Source organism: Corylus avellana, chromosome 10 (genome assembly GCF_965113065.1).
Source record: "Corylus avellana chromosome 10, dhCorAvel1.hap1.2, whole genome shotgun sequence".
Lineage (NCBI taxonomy): Eukaryota > Viridiplantae > Streptophyta > Magnoliopsida > Fagales > Betulaceae > Corylus > Corylus avellana.
The window spans coordinates 22498011-22521173 of NC_142499.1; positions in this window are offsets into that span (position 1 = coordinate 22498011).

Here is a 23163-nt window from a genome sequence, read left to right on the forward strand (position 1 = left end):
AAATAAGGATAACTCATACCTATAGACAAACATACTCCTTCTTCAATTTCTTACCCAAATTTTTAGCACACACTGCTCCTGGCCTCCTACCACATACAGCATACCTCCAAGCCTCGTAGGACGCCAAAAAACACGCCGTTTGAAGTCGGAGATGGAGGGAAACGTTGCTATGCCGGTGCTGGGCCTTGACAACCGTGGAGAAGGCCTCGGATCTGAGACGAAATCTGAGGGAGACGAAGACGATGGAGAAGTTGACGCCGGAGATGATGGCTAAGGTGGTTGCGCCGCTGCACTTCGTGGATTTATGTCTGGTAGGAAACAAAGATCGACGGTGAATGGCACAGCTAAGTAGCGCTTTTTGAACGGTGGATTGCCACTTGTGATGGAAGGCGACGCCGGGCACCAGATCTGAGGCGGGGACGGCGGAAGAGAAATCAAACCGAGTTGTGAGTGGCAGAACCCGATGTTGTCCGTGACAAGAGGTGGTGTGACTGTGATTTGCTGTTGGATTGCCCGTTAAGGCCAGGTGGAATTGGTCACCAGAGGTGGCAAAAGTTGCCAGAACCATTGATTTTATTTTTTATTTTTTATTTTTTTATTTTTAATCAAGCCATATATAGGGCAAGATCTATGTAAAGAGATCTGCAAAAATATTGACGATAAAGAACAAGAAAACAAAATAGAAGAAAATAAAAAATTCGCAGAACCACTTTGGCATTAGCCAAAAAAGCTTTGATACCATGTAAGAATAATAATGCGGAAATAATAAGATAGTGACACAGAGATATACGTGGTTCGGTTTATAACCTACATCCACAAGATCAAGCTCTAAGGCTGCATTAACCTCTTATTTCTGTGTGTAATATTTAAAATATAACATACTCATATTTATAGGAGAATCATGTTGAATACAAATAGACTTCTACTTTAGTTAGTTTAGTGATAATCTTTAACTATTCACCACTAACAACCGTGATAGTCTTCAAGTATGACTCATTGATATTCTTCAACTGTAAGTCAGTAATAGTCTTATACTGTGACTATTATTCTTAAATTCCATGATATACTCTAACTGTAACCATAGTAGCACCAACTCGCGGGGCACCGCTTAGGAGAGGCCTAGATGGTGGGAACTGCAAGCGCTCCCTTAAGACCAATCGAGCCATAACTTAACACCCGCTCCACCAGGGCATCAATGGGACTCAAGGTTGCAAATACTAATAGGATAAGAGATTTCCATTGCGAGAGTCAAACTCAGGCCCTAGCGCATGCCCATCAATTGATTCTATTCTTTGGTGATGAATCTTTAATTGCACAATAACTCTTATTGTAACGTCAACTATTAAAAATGGTATACAATCAACTAATCAAGACATAGGGGGAACCATAAAAGGAACTTGCTATGATATTCATATCCTGTTGAATTTTCAATCCTTCTTTGTTGGCCTCCATACATATTTCAATTTTAATCGATTTCTTTTCAAGTGTTATTTATTTTACTTTTATTTTTATTTTTATTTTTTTGACATGTCTACACAAGAAGGGGAGGGAGATTTGAACTAGTGACCTCCGCTTCATTAGACGTGGTCCAAGCCGATTGAGTTACCTCTTGAGGACATTTTCAAGTGTTATTAGGAATGCTACAAGTCCTAACTATAAACTAACTTAACATTAATAAAATTAAATTTATTTGTCAAATTTTGTTGCTTAATTTTTTCATTAAGATTGTGCCACGTGGTGCACATATAAACTAATACTTGAATTTTTAAGGGATTGTTATAAAAGTTGTAGTACCATAATATTAAAGTATATTGATTAAATGATTAAATTTAATCATTTTAAAAAAAAATTTAACCAACAAAGCCGGGTGAAATGTTTAATGAAAATGCATGTGGCTGTTCAATTGTTGATAGCCTAGATCTACAACTATTAATCCCTCCCATAGAAAATGTAAAACAACGTTATTTTAAGTATACATTTGGGAAGAAAATGTAAGTTTGAGACCAAACTTAAAAAGATGCTTCAAATTGTTGAAGCGTTTTAAGAATTAAACGAAGGCTAAAAGAGCTGAGTTTCAGCTATTAATAAATGGTGGTTGAGCAGCTATTAATAAAGATTTGTGGGGTCTAGATATCCCAAATGCAGCAAAGATCTTTCTCTGGAGGGCATGTCAGAATATCCTTCCCACTAAAGTTAATCTTCGCAGGAGGGGCATTCTCAAGGATGATAGTTGTCCTCTTTGTAACAGAGCTGCTGAAACAGAGCTTTACGCTTTATGGGAATGTCCAGCTGCAGTTGACGTATGGAGTGCATGTGATAGAAGTATTCAGAAGAGCCATGAAGTGTTCCATTCGTTCTTGGAGGTAGTACTTAATCTAAGGGATCGATGTCAGCGGCAGGTTTTAAACAAAGCAGTCTTTGTTGCAAAGAAGATTTGGGCACGCAAAAATGCCGTAGTGCATGGGGGTGCATTCATCTCTCCGAATAGCCTGGTCAGTGATGTGGAAATAGTTATGCAGAGTATCAAGACAGGCAGAGAAGAGAGGGTGAATGGGAGTGTCCAGAACACGGTGATGGGGTCGGTGCCATGGGAATGCCCTCCTTTTGGGCGACTTAAGGTGAACTGGGATGTCGCCATAGACAAAAACCTCCAACGTATGGGAATTGGGATTATCATCCGGGACCACTATGGGCGTGTTTGTGCAGCTAAGTGTAAACGGATTGATGGGATCCAAGAACCAACGGTGGGGGAAGCAATGGCAGCATTGGCAGCAGTGGAATTTAGCTAGGAGAGAAATGATCAGGACATCATTCTTGAAGGAGACTCCCTACTGGTGGTTCAAGCTTTGAAAGCCACTGAACGCAGTCTAAGATCCTTCGGGCATATTATTGACGATATACGGACGCTTCTGGGTACGAGAAGGAGTTGGATGGTGCGACATGTTCGACGATTTGCAAATCAAGCTGCGCATGGGCTCGCAAGGGTGGGACTCCAGAGTATCGAAGAGCATATATGGGTAGATGAGATCCCACCTGCTATTATCTCTATTGTGACTTTAGAGCACCACACTCATATTGTTTAGAACTTGCTGGGTTCTAGATTCTTTGTTTCATCTTTATGAAAGGAATGAAAGTTGCGATGTCAAAAAAAAAAAAAAAAATGGTGGTTGAGCACATTCACTGTCTAAAAGAAAACATAAATGCTACCTAAATATTATTTATACCATTCAAATATTATTTCTTTTATCTTTTTAATTATTTCTTTATTTTTTATAATAATCCAGTGCAATAATTTTCGAATATATTTGGCTCTTTCTTTTTATTTTTTTATATCCAAATCCAACCAAATTTTGATCACAATCAAATTTCCGTATTTATTGTCTTATTTGATTTGTTCGGTCCAAGCTTTGTATGTAAGATAGTAAGCTCACTAAACTCTATACAAATATAAAATAAAATGGTATGTCAAAATAAAAAATCATTTCATTAATAAACAAAAAAAAAACAAAAAACAAAAACAACAACATCTTGAAAGAAGAAAGATTCGAAAAACGTACCTGAGGATTTGTCTCATAAAGGTTTTCTTCCAGCTGTAACCGAACATTGTTAAGCTTTGTTGGTGGTAGTGAAACTGCAAAATGACGATCACTACCAGGTATAGTGGGTAAAACAACGTTATTTAAAGTGTAAATTTGGGAAGAAAATGTAAGTTTGAGACCAAACTTAAAAACATGCTTCAAATTGTTGAAGCATTTCAACAATTAAACGAAGGCTAAAAGGGCTGAGTTTCAGCTATTAATAAATGGTGGTTGAGCACATTCAATGTCCTAAAGAAAACATAAATGCTACCTAAATATTATTTATACTATTCAATTTTTTTTTTCTTTTATCTTTTTAATTATTTCTTTATTTTTTATAATAATCCAATGCAATAATTTTTCGAATATATTCTGTTATTTTTTTATTTTTTTATATTCAAATCTAACAAAATTTTGATCACTGTCAAATTTTTATATTTGTAGTCTTAGTTGATTTCTTCGGTCCAAACTTTGTAGGTAAGATAGTAAAAGCCAACAAAACTCTATACAAATATAAAATAAATGGTATGTCATAATAAAAAAGAAAAACATTTCATTCATAAAAAGAAAAATAATAAAAAATAAAATAAAAAAACAACAACAACAACTTGAAAGAAGAAAGATTAGAAAAACGTACCTGATGATTTGACTCATAAAGGTTTTCTTCCAGCTGTTACCGAACATTGTTATGCTTTGGTGGTGGTAGTGAAACGACAAAATTAGGATTATTACTAGGTATAGTGGGTAAAACAACGTAATTTTGAGTATACATTTTGAAAGAAAATGTAAGTTTGAGACCAAATTTAAAAAGATGCTTCAAATTGTTGAAGCATTTCAAGTATTAAACAAAGGCTAAAAAAGCTGAGTTTCAGCTATTAATAAATGCTGGTTGACCACATTCAATTTCCTAAAGAAAACATAAATGCTATCTAAATATTATTTATACTATTCAAATATTTTTTTTCTTTTATCTTTTTAATTATTTCTTTATTTTTTATAATAATCCAGTGCAATAATTTTTCGAATATATTCTGCTCTTTTTTTATTTTTTTATTTTTTTATATCCAAATCTAACAAAATTTTGATCACTGTCAAATTTTTATATTTGTAGTCTTAGTTGATTTCTTCGGTCCAAGCTTTGTATGTAAGATAGTAAAAGTCAACAAAACTCTATACAAATATAAAATAAATGGTATGTCATAATAAAAAAGAAAAACATTTCATTCATAAAAAGAAAAATAATAATAACAAAAATAACAAAACAACAACAACAACTTGAAAGAAGAAAGATTAGAAAAACGTACCTGATGATTTGACTCATAAAGGTTTTCTTCCAGCTGTTACCGAACATTGTTATGCTTTGGTGGTGATAGTGAAACGGCAAAATTAGGATTACTACTAGGTATAGTGGGTAAAACAACGTAATTTTGAGAATACATTTTGAAAGAAAATGTAAGTTTGAGACCAAACTTAAAAAGATGCTTCAAATTGTTGAAGCATTTCAAGTATTAAACAAATGCTAAAAAGGCTGAGTTTCAGCTATTAATAAATGCTGGTTGACCACATTCAATTTCCTAAAGAAAACATTAATGCTATCTAAATATTATTTATACTATTCAAATATTTTTTTTCTTTTATCTTTTTAATTATTTCTTTATTTTTTATAATAATCCAGTGCAATAATTTTTCGAATATATTCTGCTCTTTTTTTATTTTTTTATTTTTTTATATCCAAATCTAACAAAATTTTGATCACTGTCAAATTTTTATATTTGTAGTCTTAGTTGATTTCTTCGGTCCAAGCTTTGTATGTAAGATAGTAAAAGCCAACAAAACTCTATACAAATATAAAATAAATGGTATGTCATAATAAAAAAGAAAAACATTTCATTCATAAAAAGAAAAATAATAATAAAAAAAATAACAAAACAACAACAACAACTTAAAAGAAGAAAGATTAGAAAAACGTACCTGATGATTTGACTCATAAAGGTTTTCTTCCAGCTGTTACCGAACATTGTTATGCTTTGGTGATGGTAGTGAAACCGCAAAATTATGATTACTACTAGGTATAGTGGGTAAAACAACGTAATTTTGAGTGTACATTTTGAAAGAAAATGTAAGTTTGAGACCAAACTTAAAAAGATGCTTCAAATTGTTGAAGCATTTCAAGTATTAAACAAAGGCTAAAAAGGCTGAGTTTCAGCTATTAATAAATGCTGGTTGACCACATTTAATTTCCTAAAGAAAACATAAATGCTATCTAAATATTATTTATACTATTCAAATATTATTTCTTTATTTTTTGCTCATTTTTTGCTCTGGTCTAATAGAAGTCTAGTATGGCCGTACGAGAGCTCTACTAGCACTAGGCATAATTCATCAGATCTGCTCGAGTGACTTCCTCTTCTATGTACACCCCAGAATCAAACCCTTACCAGCAATTTACTTCTTTCAAGACAAAGAAATGACTTGACGAAAATAAAATAAAAATTTGAAAAACCCTAAAGATTTCACGGAGAAAATAAAATAAAAAATTGAAAACACAAAATAAAATAAAAAACTGAAAAACCTAAAAGATAGTAAGCTCACAAAACTCTATACAAATATAAAATAAAATTGTATGTCATAATAAAAAAATCATTTCATTCAAAAAAAAAAAAACAAAAACAACAACAACTTGAAAGAAGACAAATTAGAAAAACGTACTTGAAAATTTGGCTCATAAATGTTTTCTTCCAACTATAACCAAACATTGTTAAGCTTTTGGGATGGTAGTGAAACTGCAAAATGGGGATTTTTACCAGGTATATTAGGTAAAACAACGTTATTTTGAATATACACTTTAAAAGAAAATGTAAGTTTGAAACCAAAACTTAAAAACATGCTTCAAATTGTTGAAGCATTTCAACAACTAAACGAAGACTAAAAGGGTTGAGATTCAGCTATTAATAAATAGTGGTTGAACACATTCAATTTCCTAAAGAAAACATAAATGCTACCTAAATATTTTTTATGCTATTCAAATATTATTTCTTTTATCTTTTTAATTACTTCTTTATTTTTAATAATAATCCAGTGCAATAACTTTCAAATATATTCGGCTCTTTTTTTTTTTTTTTTATATCCAAATCCAACCAAATTTTTATCACACTCAAATTTTCATATTTGTAGTCTTAGTTGATTTCTTCGGTCCAAGCTTTGTATGTAAGATAGTAAACCCACAAAACTCTATACAAATATAAAATAAAATGGTATGTCATAATGAAAAAATCATTTCATTCACAAAAAAAATAAAAAACAACAACAACAACAACTTGAAAGAAGAAAAATTAGAAAAACGTACTTGTAGATTTGGTTCATAAGTGTTTTCTACCAACTGTAATCGAACATTATTAAGGTTTAGTAGTGTTAGTTAAACTGCAAAATAAGGATCACTATCAGGTATAGCAGGTAAAACAACATTATTTTGACTATACATTTTGAAAGAAAATGTTAGTTTGAGACCAAACTTAAAAAGATACTTCAAATTGTTGATGCATTTCAAGAATTAAACGAAGACTAAAAGGACTGAGTTTCAGCAATTAATAAATGCTGGTTGAGCAGATTCAATTTCCTAAAGAAAACATAAATGCTACCAAAATATTATTTATAGTATTCAAATAATTTTTCTTTTATCTTTTTAATTATTTCTTTATTTTTTTATAATAATCCACTGCAAAAATTTTCGAATATATTCGGCTCTTTTTTTATATTCAAATTCAACCAAATTTTTATCACAATCAAATTTTCATGTTTGTAAACTTAGTTGAATTCTTCGATCCAAGCTTTGTATGTAAGATAGTAAGTCTACAAAACTCTATACAAATATAAAATAAAATGGTATGTCATAATAAAAAAATCATTCCATTCCTAAAAAAAAAAAAAAACTTGAAAGAAGAAAGATTAGAAAAACGTACCTGATGATTTGCCTTATAAAATTTTTCTTCCAGCTATAACTAAACATTGTTAAGCATTGGTGGTGGTAGTGAAACTGCAAAATGAGGATAACTACCAAGTATAGAGGCTAAAACAACGTTATTTAGAGTTTACATTTTGGAAGAAAGTGTAAGTTCGAGACTAAACTTAAAAAGATGCTTCAAATTATTAAAGCTTTTCAAGAATTAAATGAAGACTAAAAGGGCTGAGTTTCAGCTATTAAAAAATTGTGGTTGAGCACATTCAATTTCCTAAAGAAAACATAAATGCTACCTAAATAATATTTATACTATTCAAATATTATTTCTTTTACCTTTCTAATTATTTCTAGATTTTTTTTTATAATAATCCAGTGCAACAATTTTCGAATATATTCGGCTCTTTTTTTATATCCAAATTCAACCAAATTTTTATCATAATCAAATTTTCATGTTTGTAGTCTTAGTTGATTTCTTTAATCCAAGCTTTGTATGTAAGATAGTAAGTGTACAAAACTCTATCCAAATATAAAATAAAATGGTATGTCATAATAAAAAAATCATTCAATTCCTAAAAAAAAAAAAAAAAAAACTTGAAAGAATAAATATTAGAAAAACGTACCTGATGATTTGGCTTATAAAAGTTTTCTTCCAGCTATAACTGAACATTGTTAAGCATTGGTGGTGGTAGTGAACCTGCAAAATGAGAATAACTACCAAGTATAGAAGGTAAAACAACGTTATTTAGAGTTTACATTTTGGAAGAAAGTGTAAGTTCGAGACTAAACTTAAAAAGATGCTTCAAATTGTTGATGCATTTCAAGAATTAAATGAAGACTAAAATGGCTGAGTGTCAGCTATTAAAAAATTGTGGTTGAGCACATTCAATTTCCTAAAGAAAACATAAATGCTATCAAAATATTATTTATACTATTCAAATATTATTTCTTTTATATTTTTAATTATTTCTTTATTTTTTATAATAATTAAGTGCAACAATTTTCAAATATATTTGGCTCTTTTTTTATATCCAAATTCAACCAAATTTTTATCACAATCAAATTTTCATGTTTGTAAACTTAGTTGATTTCTTCGATCCAAGCTTTGTATGTAAGATAGTAAGTTCACAAAACTCTATACAAATATAACATAAAATGTTATGTCATGATAAAAAAATCATTCCATTCCAAAAAAAAAAAACTTGAAAGAAGAAAGATTAGAAACACGTACCTGATGATTTGGCTTCTAAAGTTTTTCTTCCATCTATAACTGAACATTGTTAAGCATTGGTGGTGGTAGTGAAACTGCAAAATAAGGATAACTACCAAGTATAAAAGGTAAAATAACGTTATTTAAAGTTTACATTTTAGAAGAAAGTGTAAGTTCGAGGCTAAACTTAAAAAGATGCTTCAAATTGTTGAAGTATTTCAAGAATTAAATGAAGACTAAAAGGACTGAGTTTCAGCTATTAAAAAATTGTTGTTGATCACATTCAATTTCCTAAAGAAAACATAAATGCTACCTAAATAATATTTATACTATTCAAATATTATTTATTTTATATTTTTAAATATTTCTTTATTTTTTATAATAATCCAGTGCAAAAATTTTCGAATATATTCGGCTCTTTTTTTATATCCAAATTCAAGAAAATTTTTATCACAATCAAATTTTCATGTTTGTAGTCTTAGTTGATTTCTTCGATCCAAGCTTTGTATGTAAGATAGTAAGTCCACAAAACTCTATACAAATATAAAATAAAATGGTATGTCATAATAAAAAAATCATTCCATTCATAAAAAAAAAAAAAAAAAAAAAAAAAAAAAAAAAAAAACTTGGAAGAAGAAATATTAGAAAAACGTACCTGATGATCTAGCTTATAAAGGTTTTCTTCCAGCTATAACTGAACATTGTTAAGTATTGATGGTGGAAATGAACCTGCAAAATGAAGATAACTATCAAGTATAGAGGGTAAAACAACGTTATTTAGAGTTTACATTTTGGAAGAAAGTGTAAGTTCGAGACTAAGCTTAAAAAGATGCTTCAAATTGTTGATACATTTCAAGAATTAAATGAAGATTAAAAGGGCTGAGTGTCAGCTATTAAAAAATTGTGGTTGAACACATTCAATTTCCTAAAGAAAACATAAATGCTACCAAAATATTATTTATGCTATTCAAATATTATTTCTTTTATCTTTTTAATTATTTATTTATTTTTTATAATAATCCAGTGCAACAATTTTTGAATATATTCGGCTCTTTTTTTATATCCAAATTCAACTAAATTTTTATCACAATCAAATTTTCATGTTTGTAAACTTAGTTGATTTCTTTGATCCAAGCTTTGTATGTAAGATAGTAAGTCCACAAAACTCTATACAAATATAAAATAAAATGGTATGTCATAATAAAAGAATCATTCCATTCCTTAAAAAAAAAAAAAACCTTGGAAGAAGAAAGATTAGAAAAACGTACCTGATGATCTAGCTTATAAATGTTTTCTTCCAACTATAACTGAACATTGTTAAGCATTGGTAGTGATAGTGAACCTGCAAAATGAGGATAACTACCAAGTATAGAGGATAAAACAACGTTATTTAGAGTTTACATTTTGGAAGAAAGTGTAAGTTCGAGACTAAACTTAAAAAGATACTTCAAATTGTTGATGCATTTCAAGAATTAAATAAAGACTAAAAGGGCTGAGTGTCAGCTATTAAAAAATTGTGGTTGAGCACATTCAATTTTCTAACGAAAACATAAATGCTACCAAAATATTATTTATACTATTAAAATATTATTTCTTTTATCTTTCTAATTATTTCTTTATTTTTTATAATAATCCAATACAACTATTTTCGAATATATTCGGCTCTTTTTTTATATCCAAATTCAACCAAATTTTTATCACAATCAAATTTTCATGTTTGTAGTCTTAGTTGATCTCTTCGATCCAAGCTTTGTATGTAAGATAGTACGTCCACAAAACTCTATACAAATATAAAATAAAATGGTATGTCATAATAAAAAAATCATTCAATTCCTAAAAAAAAAAAAAAAAAACTTGAAAGAAGAAATATTAGAAAAACGTACCTGATGATTTGGCTTATAAAGGTTTTCTTCCAGCTATAACTGAACATTGTTAAGCATTGGTGGTGGTAGTGAAACTGCAAAATGAAGATAACTACCAAGTATATAGGATAAAACAACGCTATTTAGAGTTTACATTTTGGAAGAAAGTGTAAGTTCGAGACTAAACTAAAAAAGATGCTTCAAATTGTTGAAGCATTTGAAGAATTAAATGAAGACTAAAAGGGCTGAGTGTCAGCTATTAAAAAATTGTGGTTGAGCACATTTAATTTCCTAAAGAAAACATATATGTTACCTAAATAATATTTATACTATTCAAATATTATTTCTTTTATCTTTCTAATTATTTCTTTATTTTTTATAATAATCAAGTGCAACAATTTTCAAATATATTCGGCTCTTTTTTTATATCCAAATTCAACCAAATTTTTATCACAATCAAATTTTCATGTTTGTAAACTTAGTTGATTTCTTCGATCCAAGCTTTGTATGTAAGATAGTAAGTCCACAAAACTCTATACAAATATAAAATAAAATGGTATGTCATAATAAAAAAATCATTCAATTCCTAAAAAAAAAAAAACTTGAAAGAAGAAATATTAGAAAAACGTACTTGATGATTTGGCTTATAAAGGTTTTCTTCCAGCTATAACTGAACATTGTTAAGCATTGGTGGTGGTAGTGAAACTGCAAAATGAGGATAACTAACAAGTATAGAGGGTAAAACAACGTTATTGAGAGTTTACATTTTAGAAGAAAGTGTAAGTTCGAGACTAAACTTAAAAAGATGCTTCAAATTGTTGATGCATTTCAAGAATTAAATGAAGACTAAAAGGGCTGAGTGTCAGCTATTAAAAAATTGCGGTTGAGCACATTCAATTTTCTAAAGAAAACATAAATGCTATCTAAATATTATTTATTCTATTCAAATATTTTTTTTCTTTTATCTTTTTAATTATTTCTTTATTTTTTATAATAATCCAGTGGAATAATTTTTCGAATATATTCTGCTCTTTTTTTATTTTTTTATTTTTTTATATCCAAATCTAACAAAATTTTGATCACTGTCAAATTTTTATATTTGTAGTCTTAATTGATTTCTTCGGTCCAAGCTTTGTATGTAAGATAGTAAAAGCCAACAAAACTCTATACAAATATAAAATAAATGGTATGTCATAATAAAAAAGAAAAACATTTCATTCATAAAAAGAAAAATAATAATAAAAAAAATAACAAAACAACAACAACAACTTAAAAGAAGAAAGATTAGAAAAACGTACCTGATGATTTGACTCATAAAGGTTTTCTTCCAGCTGTTACCGAACATTGTTATGCTTTGGTGATAGTAGTGAAACGGCAAAATTATGATTACTACTAGGTATAGTGGGTAAAACAACGTAATTTTGAGTGTACATTTTGAAAGAAAATGTAAGTTTGAGACCAAACTTAAAAAGATGCTTCAAATTGTTGAAGCATTTCAAGTATTAAACAAAGGCTAAAAAGGCTGAGTTTCAGCTATTAATAAATGCTGGTTGACCACATTTAATTTCCTAAAGAAAACATAAATGCTATCTAAATATTATTTATACTATTCAAATATTATTTCTTTATTTTTTGCTCATTTTTTGCTCTGGTCTAATAGAAGTCTAGTATGGCCGTACGAGAGCTCTACTAGCACTAGGCATAATTCATCAGATCTGCTCGAGTGACTTCCTCTTCTATGTACACCCCAGAATCACACCTTTACCAGCAATTTACTTCTTTCAAGACAAAGAAATGACTTGACGAAAATAAAATAAAAATTTGAAAAACCCTAAAGATTTCACGGAGAAAATAAAATAAAAAATTGAAAACACAAAATAAAATAAAAAACTGAAAAACCTAAAAGATAGTAAGCTCACAAAACTCTATACAAATATAAAATAAAATTGTATGTCATAATAAAAAAATCATTTCATTCAAAAAAAAAAAACAAAAACAACAACAACTTGAAAGAAGACAAATTAGAAAAACGTACTTGAAAATTTGGCTCATAAATGTTTTCTTCCAACTATAACCAAACATTGTTAAGCTTTTGGGATGGTAGTGAAACTGCAAAATGGGGATTTTTACCAGGTATATTAGGTAAAACAACGTTATTTTGAATATATACTTTAAAAGAAAATGTAAGTTTGAAACCAAAACTTAAAAACATGCTTCAAATTGTTGAAGCATTTCAACAACTAAACGAAGACTAAAAGGGTTGAGATTCAGCTATTAATAAATAGTGGTCGAACACATTCAATTTCCTAAAGAAAACATAAATGCTACCTAAATATTTTTTATGTTATTCAAATATTATTTCTTTTATCTTTTTAATTACTTCTTTATTTTTAATAATAATCCAGTGCAATAACTTTCGAATATATTCGGCTCTTTTTTTTTTTTTTTTTTATATATCCAAATCCAACCAAATTTTTATCACACTCAAATTTTCATATTTGTAGTCTTAGTTGATTTCTTCGGTCCAAGCTTTGTATGTAAGATAGTAAACCCACAAAACTCTATACAAATATAAAATAAAATGGTATGTCATAATGAAAAAATCATTTCATTCACAAAAAAAATAAAAAATAAGTAACAAAAAAAAAAAAAAAGAACAACAACAACAACAACTTGAAAGAAGAAAGATTAGAAAAACGTACTTGTAGATTTGGTTCATAAGGGTTTTCCACCAACTATAATCGAACATTATTAAGGTTTAGTAGTGTTAGTTAAACTGCAAAATAAGGATCACTATCAGGTATAGCGGGTAAAACAACATTATTTTGACTATACATTTTGAAAGAAAATGTTAGTTTGAGACCAAACTTAAAAAGATACTTCAAATTGTTGATGCATTTCAAGAATTAAACGAAGACTAAAAGGACTGAGTTTCAGCAATTAATAAATGCTGGTTGAGCAGATTCAATTTCCTAAAGAAAACATAAATGCTACCAAAATATTATTTATAGTATTCAAATAATTTTTCTTTTATCTTTTTAATTATTTCTTTATTTTTTTATAATAATCCACTGCAAAAATTTTCGAATATATTCGGCTCTTTTTTTATATTCAAATTCAACCAAATTTTTATCACAATCAAATTTTCATGTTTGTAAACTTAGTTGAATTCTTCGATCCAAGCTTTGTATGTAAGATAGTAAGTCTACAAAACTCTATACAAATATAAAATAAAATGGTATGTCATAATAAAAAAATCATTCCATTCCTAAAAAAAAAAAAAAACTTGAAAGAAGAAAGATTAGAAAAACGTACCTGATGATTTGCCTTATAAAATTTTTCTTCCAGCTATAACTAAACATTGTTAAGCATTGGTGGTGGTAGTGAAACTGCAAAATGAGGATAACTACCAAGTATAGAGGCTAAAACAACGTTATTTAGAGTTTACATTTTGGAAGAAAGTGTAAGTTCGAGACTAAACTTAAAAAGATGCTTCAAATTATTAAAGCTTTTCAAGAATTAAATGAAGACTAAAAGGGCTAAGTTTCAGCTATTAAAAAATTGTGGTTGAACACATTCAATTTCCTAAAGAAAACATAAATGCTACCTAAATAATATTTATACTATTCAAATATTATTTCTTTTACCTTTCTAATTATTTCTAGATTTTTTTTATAATAATCCAGTGCAACAATTTTCGAATATATTCGGCTCTTTTTTTATATCCAAATTCAACCAAATTTTTATCATAATCAAATTTTCATGTTTGTAGTCTTAGTTGATTTCTTTGATCCAAGCTTTGTATGTAAGAAAGTAAGTGTACAAAACTCTATCCAAATATAAAATAAAATGGTATGTCATAATAAAAAAATCATTCAATTCCTATAAAAAAAAAAAAAAAAACTTGAAAGAAGAAATATTAGAAAAACGTACCTGATGATTTGGCTTATAAAAGTTTTCTTCCAGCTATAACTGAACATTGTTAAGCATTGGTGGTGGTAGTGAACCTGCAAAATGAGAATAACTACCAAGTATAGAAGGTAAAACAACGTTATTTAGAGTTTACATTTTGGAAGAAAGTGTAAGTTTGAGACTAAACTTAAAAAGATGCTTCAAATTGTTGATGCATTTCAAGAATTAAATGAAGACTAAAATGGCTGAGTGTTAGCTATTAAAAAATTGTGGTTGAGCACATTCAATTTCCTAAAGAAAACATAAATGCTATCAAAATATTATTTATACTATTCAAATATTATTTCTTTTATCTTTTTAATTATTTCTTTATTTTTTATAATAATTAAGTGCAACAATTTTCAAATATATTTGGCTCTTTTTTTATATCCAAATTCAACCAAATTTTTATCACAATCAAATTTTCATGTTTGTAAACTTAGTTGATTTCTTCGATCCAAGCTTTGTATGTAAGATAGTAAGTTCACAAAACTCTATACAAATATAAAATAAAATGGTATGTCATGATAAAAAAATCATTCCATTCCAAAAAAAAAAAAAAAAAAAACTTGAAAGAAGAAAGATTAGAAACACGTACCTGATGATTTGGCTTCTAAAGTTTTTCTTCCATCTATAACTGAACATTGTTAAGCATTGATGGTGGTTAGGGGTGGGCACGGGTCGGTTCGGGGCGGATTTCTGCAGTTTTCCTACCCGAACCCGCACCCTGCGGGTTGGAAAATTTCAACCCGAGTGTCTGGCACAAGGAACAAAATCCGCGCGGGTCGGGGTAGAGCGGGGCGGGGTAGATCGGGGCGGGTTGTGCGGATTTCTTTCTTCTTCTCTTTCTTCTCCTCCATTTTCATTTCTTCTGCAGATTTATCATCTATTTTCCTTCTAAACAAACAACCCAACAATCAGAAGTTGCTAAACCCCGAGATCTCTTGGATCCCCATTCATGAAAGAGTTCTAGAGAAGAAAAAAACCTGGATCGGCGGAGGTTGAGCGGCGGCGCAGATGAGAGAAGAGTCGTACGAGGGAGAGGAAGAGAGATGAGAGAGAGGGAGAGAGGCGAGACAGCAGAGAGAGAGAGAGGCGAGACAGTAGAGAGAGAGAGGCGAGACTGAGAGGAAGAGAGGAGAAGGGGGAAAAAAAAAAAAGTGGAAAGGGAGAGGCGGCTGGAGAAAGGTAGGGTTTTTATTTTTTAAGTTTATTTGATTAATGCGGGGCGGGTCGGGGCGGGTCGGGTATCCGGGGGAAAATTTTGTTATAACCCGTAACCCGCCCCGCCCGGGTTTGGGAAAAAACCACCCGTACCCGCGAAAAATGACTTAAAATCCGGCTTTTTCGGGGCGGATTGGGGCGGGGCGGATCGGTTTTGCGGGTTGGGCGGGTTTTTGCCCACCCCTAATGGTGGTAGTGAAACTGCAAAATGAGGATAACTACCAAGTATAAAAGGTAAAATAACGTTATTTAGAGTTTACATTTTAGAAGAAAGTGTAAGTTCGAGACTAAACTTAAAAAGATGCTTCAAATTGTTGAAGTATTTCAAGAATTAAATGAAGACTAAAAGGACTGAGTTTCAGCTATTAAAAAATTGTGGTTGATCACATTCAATTTCCTAAAGAAAACATAAATGCTACCTAAATAATATTTATACTATTCAAATATTATTTATTTTATATTTTTAATTATTTCTTTATTTTTTATAATAATTCAATGCAAAAATTTTCGAATATATTCGGCTCTTTTTTTATATCCAAATTCAAGAAAATTTTTATCACAATCAAATTTTCATGTTTGTAGTCTTAGTTGATTTCTTCGATCCAAGCTTTGTATGTAAGATAGTAAGTCCACAAAACTCTATACAAATATAAAATAAAATGGTATGTCATAATAAAAAAATCATTCCATTCATAAAAAAAAAAAAAAAAAAAAAAAACTTGGAAGAAGAAATATTAGAAAAACGTACCTGATGATCTAGCTTATAAAGGTTTTCTTCCAGCTATAACTGAACATTGTTAAGTATTGATGGTGCTAATGAACCTGCAAAATGAGGATAACTACCAAGTATATAGGGTAAAACAACGTTATTTAGAGTTTACATTTTGGAAGAAAGTGTAAGTTCGAGACTAAGCTTAAAAAGATGCTTCAAATTGTTGATACATTTCAAGAATTAAATGAAGACTAAAAGGGCTGAGTGTCAGCTATTAAAAAATTGTGGTTGAACACATTCAATTTCCTAAAGAAAACATAAATGCTACCAAAATATTATTTATGCTATTCAAATATTATTTCTTTTATCTTTTTAATTATTTATTTATTTTTTATAATAATCCAGTGCAACAATTTTTGAATATATTCGGCTCTTTTTTTATATCCAAATTCAACTAAATTTTTATCACAATCAAATTTTCATGTTTGTAAACTTAGTTGATTTCTTTGATCCAAGCTTTGTATGTAAGATAGTAAGTCCACAAAACTCTATACAAATATAAAATAAAATGGTATGTCATAAGAAAAAAATCATTCCATTCCTTAAAAAAAAAAAACCTTGGAAGAAGAAAGATTAGAAAAACGTACCTGATGATCTAGCTTATAAATGTTTTCTTCCAACTATAACTGAACATTGTTAAGCATTGGTGGTGATAGTGAACCTGCAAAATGAGGATAACTACCAAGTATAGAGGGTAAAACAACGTTATTTAGAGTTTACATTTTGGAAGAAAGTGTAAGTTCGAGACTAAACTTAAAAAGATACTTCAAATTGTTGATGCATTTCAAGAATTAAATAAAGACTAAAAGGGCTGAGTGTCAGCTATTAAAAAATTGTGGTTGAGCACATTCAATTTTCTAACGAAAACATAAATGCTACCAAAATATTATTTATACTATTAAAATATTATTTCTTTTATCTTTCTAATTATTTCTTTATTTTTTATAATAATTCAGTGCAACTATTTTCGAATATATTCGGCTCTTTTTTTATATCCAAATTCAACCAAATTTTTATCACAATCAAATTTTCATGTTTGTAGTCTTAGTTGATTTCTTCGATCCAAGCTTTGTATGTAAGATAGTAAGTCCACAAAACTCTATACAAATATAAAATAAAATGGTATGTCATAATAAAAAAATCATTCAATTCCTAAAAAAAAAAAAAAAAAACTTGAAAGAAGAAATATTAGAAAAACGTACCTGATGATTTGGCTTATAAAGGTTTTATTCCAGCTATAACTGAACATTGTTAAGTATTGGTGGTGGTAGTGAAACTGCAAAATGAAGATAACTACCAAGTATAGAGGATAAAACAACGCTATTTAGAGTTTACATTTTGGAAGAAAGTGTAAGTTCGAGACTAAACTAAAAAAGATGCTTCAAATTGTTGAAGCATTTGAAGAATTAAATGAAGACTAAAAGGGCTTAGTGTCAGCTATTAAAAAATTGTGGTTGAGCACATTTAATTTCCTAAAGAAAACATAAATGTTACCTAAATAATATTTATACTATTCAAATATTATTTCTTTTATCTTTCTAATTATTTCTTTATTTTTTATAATAATCAAGTGCAACAATTTTCAAATATATTCGGCTCTTTTTTTATATCCAAATTCAACCAAATTTTTATCACAATCAAATTTTCATGTTTGTAAACTTAGTTGATTTCTTCGATCCAAGCTTTGTATGTAAGATAGTAAGTCCACAAAACTCTATACAAATATAAAATAAAATGGTATGTCATAATAAAAAAATCATTCAATTCCTAAAAAAAAAAAAAACTTGAAAGAAGAAATATTAGAAAAACGTACTTGATGATTTGGCTTATAAAGGTTTTCTTCCAGCTATAACTGAACATTGTTAAGCATTGGTGGTGGTAGTGAAACTGCAAAATGAGGATAACTACCAAGTATAGAGGGTAAAACAACGTTATTGAGAGTTTACATTTTAGAAGAAAGTGTAAGTTCGAGACTAAACTTAAAAAGATGCTTCAAATTGTTGATGCATTTCAAGAATTAAATGAAGACTAAAAGGGCTGAGTGTCAGTTATTAAAAAATTGCGGTTGAGCACATTCAATTTTCTAAAGAAAACATAAATGCTACCAAAATATTATTTATACTATTCAAATATTATTTCTTTTATCTTTTTAATTATTTCTTTATTTTTTATAATAATCCAGTGCAACAATTTTCGAATATATTTGGCTCTTTTTTTTATATCCAAATTCAACCAAATTTTTATCATAATCAAATTTTCATGTTTATAGTCTTAGTTGATTTCTTCGATCCAAACTTTGTATGTAAGATAGTAAGTCCACAAAACTCTATACAAATATAAAATAAAATTGTATATCATAATAAAAAAATCATCCAATTCCTAAAAAAAAAAAAAATCTTAAAAGAAGAAAGATTAGAAAAACGTACCTAATGATTTGGCTTATAAAGGTTTTCTTCCAGCTATGACTGAACGTTGTTAAGCATTGGTGGTGGTAGTGAAACTGCAAAATGAGGATAACTACCAAGTATAGGGGGTAAAACAACGTTATTTAGAGTTTACATTTTGGAAGAAAGTGTAAGTTCGAGACTAAACTTGAGAAGATGCTTCAAATTGTTGAAGCATTTCAAGAATTAAATGAAGACTAAAAAGGCTAAGTTTCAGCTATTAAAAAATTGTGGTTGAACACATTTCAATTTCCTAAAGAAAACATAAATGCTACCAAAATATTATTTATACTATTCAAATATTATTTCTTTTATCTTTTTAATTATTTCTTTATTTTTTATAATAATCCAATGCAACAATTTTCGAATATATTCAACTCTTTTTTTTTTTTAAATTATTTTTATGTCCAAATCCAACCAAATTTCAATCACCGTCAAATTTTCATATTTGTAGTCTTAGTTGATTTCTTTGGTCCAAGCTTTGTATATAAGATAGTAAAAGCCCTCAAATCTCTATACAAATATAAAATAAAATGGTATGTCATAATAAAAGAATCATTTCATTCATTAAAAAAAAAAAAAAAAAAAAAACTTGAAAGAAGAAAGATTAGAAAAACGTACCTAAGAATTTGGCTCATAAATGTTGTTTTCCAGTTATAACCGAACATTGTTAAGCTTTGGTGGTGGTAGTGAAACTGTAAAATGAGTATCACTACCAAGTATAGTGGGTAAAACAACGTTATTTTAAGTGTACATTTTGAAAGAAAATTTAAGTTTGAGACCAAACTTAAAAAGATGCTTCAAATTGTGGAAGCATTTCAAGAATTAAACGAAGGCTAAAAGGGCTGAGTTTTAGCTATTAATAAAATGGTGGGTGAGCACATTCAATTTCCTATAGAAAACAGAAATGCTACCGAAATATTATTTATACTATTCAAATGTTATTTCTTTTATCTTTTTAATTATTTCTTTTTCTTTTTTTTGCTCATTTTTTGCTCTGGTCTAATAGAAGTGTGGTATGGCCGTATGGTAGCACCAAACTATCATACAAACTTTTTTGAGTCTTGTCCTCATTTGTTGCTAGCTCTAGCTTTCACATTCACCCAATCCTTATTCCATCTTTGTAGAATGCATCACTCTCACAAGCTGATGATGATATAAGTGTTAGACCATAAGTTGTCCATCAGCAGATATTGGCAGAAGCAGGTTTGGAGTAGGATTTGTCTAGAAAAGTCTTTGCAGGAGTAGCTTTGATGAGTAATACTTCAATTGGTTTCCAATTAGTTGATTAGAAGAGTTCTTGTAACACTAAATAAGCTCTTATGAGTAATAGTTCAATTGCACTAGGATTAGGACTAGAAAACTTTTTTGGAGTAGGGAGTTTGGTTTCATTTGCTATAAAGAGTAGAAGCTTGAGGTAAAATAGGCAGAGAGAATATTTTGTAATCAACCTATGCTATTCTTCCGGCCTAAGTGGATAGTTCAGTTACTTTTAGTGTGCAAAATTTCAGTTGTCTATTAATAAGCAAAAGAAAATGAGAGGTTATCAAAGCCATAAAGGAGGTGAAGTACCAAACAGTAAATGTTATCATGAAATTTCCTACCACACAACATAACTTGTCCAAATACAAAAGAAAATACAGATTCCTCCGATTTTATCAATTTTTAAACAATCACAAATTAGTTCTGCAAATGACCCAAAATAGGCGGAAAAATGCTTCTCTAATAAAAACCAAACATTTTTCTGAACAACAAGGAAATATTTGTCATTAGTTCTGCAAATGAAGGCGGAAAATGCCTCTCTAATAAAAATCAGAAATTATTATTATTATTATTATTATTATTATTATTTTTTGACATGTCCACACAAGAGGAGGAGGGGGGATTCGAACTAGTGACCTCTGTTTTATGAGGCGTGGTCTCTAGCCGATTAAATTACTCCTTGAGGACAATTAGAAATTATTCTAAACAACAAGGAAATTATCATTAGTACTTCATTAAAACACCAATATATCTTAGTTCTGATCTTACTTCTTCTGACTTATCCATAAAAGAAAGATGGTCATGTGATTTCAATTTAGCATTACCAACTTCTAACATTAGCTATACCTTTTCAAATAATTTCTAATGAGGGGAGATAGTAGCAATCTTTGCATGCTCTCTTTACATACCATCCTATCTTCTGATCAGTTTTCCTTCTTTTATCCGTCAATTAAAAAGTTAATGTGGAGGAAATTAGATGGACGGTGGGTTGATCTGAGAGAGGGATGGACATGTTGGTAAAGTTCAAAAAAGTTTTTTAAGACCAGAATTTGGTTTCAATATCTTCAATTAAAGAAAAGTTGTTAGGGCATCCTTGAGGAATATCAGTTACACTAAAAAACTTGCTTGCTTATATTTTCATCAAATTCTTGTTATTTATGTTGTAAAAACTCTTTGAGCCAAAAACTGTATTTTGGTTTTTTGAAAAAGACGTCTTTACAAAAATTGAATATATAATAGGTATTTTGAGAGGAAAATTCTTTTTTTACTACCTCGTTAATATATAATTTTCAAATAATAAAGACGCCTAAATAGAAAGATTAATTAGTGGTTAAAATATAAATTTAATGGGTAGGATATCACGTCAATAATATCCAAATAATAAAGACACGTAAATATCATCATAGTAGCAAACAGAATGGACGTCCTCCTTGAAATAAATGCAATCCTCTCAACATTGTTCATAATGACAAATAGCAAGGATTTAAACATCCTCAAAAATTAGATGGATCATACAGATGAATTTTCCCCCATAATTAGTAAAGGGCATGCTTAAATCAGCACAAAGTTATATTTTATTTATCCAAAGTAATTCCACATATAACATAGGAAGAAATAATATCTTTCATAAAATACACAAACATAATATATATTCAACATATATAGGACTCCTATCTTCTGCTCCAGCCCACCTCAAAGTGGCTGATGATTGGTTCAAAATCCTAGTCTACACAAAAGCTAGCTCTAGCCTAAATATTTAAAACCTCACACCAGATAGAATATATGAACCCATACATAGCACGTACATCGATTTTAGTTAATTATTAACAAACAAACAAAACAAAATAATTGATTAAATTAATCACATCGATCTATTATGGCTATCACTATAGTTGGGACGCGGAGAACATAAGCTAATTAGATCAGCCTCAGAAGTGCAATATTAATAGATAATTAGTGAAGGCGATCATTAACAACTTAGATAAACTTTCAAATAAAAAACCAGAAAGAAATGTATATATAGTTGATGGAACTCGTGTAGTTGATGGAACATGTAATGGCTTGGTGGATAATTTCTAGTATATATATATAACTTGTGTATCAGGTCAACCCAGAAACGTCAAAAAAAAAAAAAAAAAGATACGGAGAGGAAAACAAAAATTAAGAAATTACCATTTTTAGTGACGTGTCAATGTGTTGCCACGTCACAAACATTTTTGACTTTGAAAAATTTTACTGACGTGTCAATAATGCCACGTCAACAAATTTTTTTGACGTGCCAAATTTGATACATCAAAAATTTTTGACGTGTCAAGAAGGAACACGTCAAAAATTTCCCAGTTTTGACACCTCGATTTTTAACCTTTCACATAGGGACGGAGGCTCAGAGCTAAGAAATTTTATAGGAGGGGGCGAACCAAAATTTTTTTTCGGTTTTTTAGAATTTTTTATTAAAAAAAAGTTGTTTTGGTTGTTTTTTATGAACTAAAGACTACCGTAAGGGTAAAAAAAAAGTGAGCATTTGAAAGTAAGGGCCAAAAAATGGACATTTGAAAGTAAGGACCAAAAATAAAAAAACTTAATGGGTATGGTTCAAAAAAATTAAGAATATGACCAAAAGTTTTTATTAGATATGGCAAAAAAATCTAAAAATATGGCCTTTTTTTTTTTTTTTTTTTTTTTGGTAGGGGGCCAAATGACTAAAAGTAAAACATTACTTTAGTTTTTTTTTTGTTTTTTTTTTTTACTTATAAATTTTTTTTTCCTTATTTTGGGGGCGACCATGGCCTACCCTGGTCTCTCCCTCCCTCCGTCTCTGCTTCCACATATGATAAAACTGACACTTCACTAATATTTAGTAACGTGTCGGTATGCTTAACACGTCAGAAACTAGAGATGTCAACC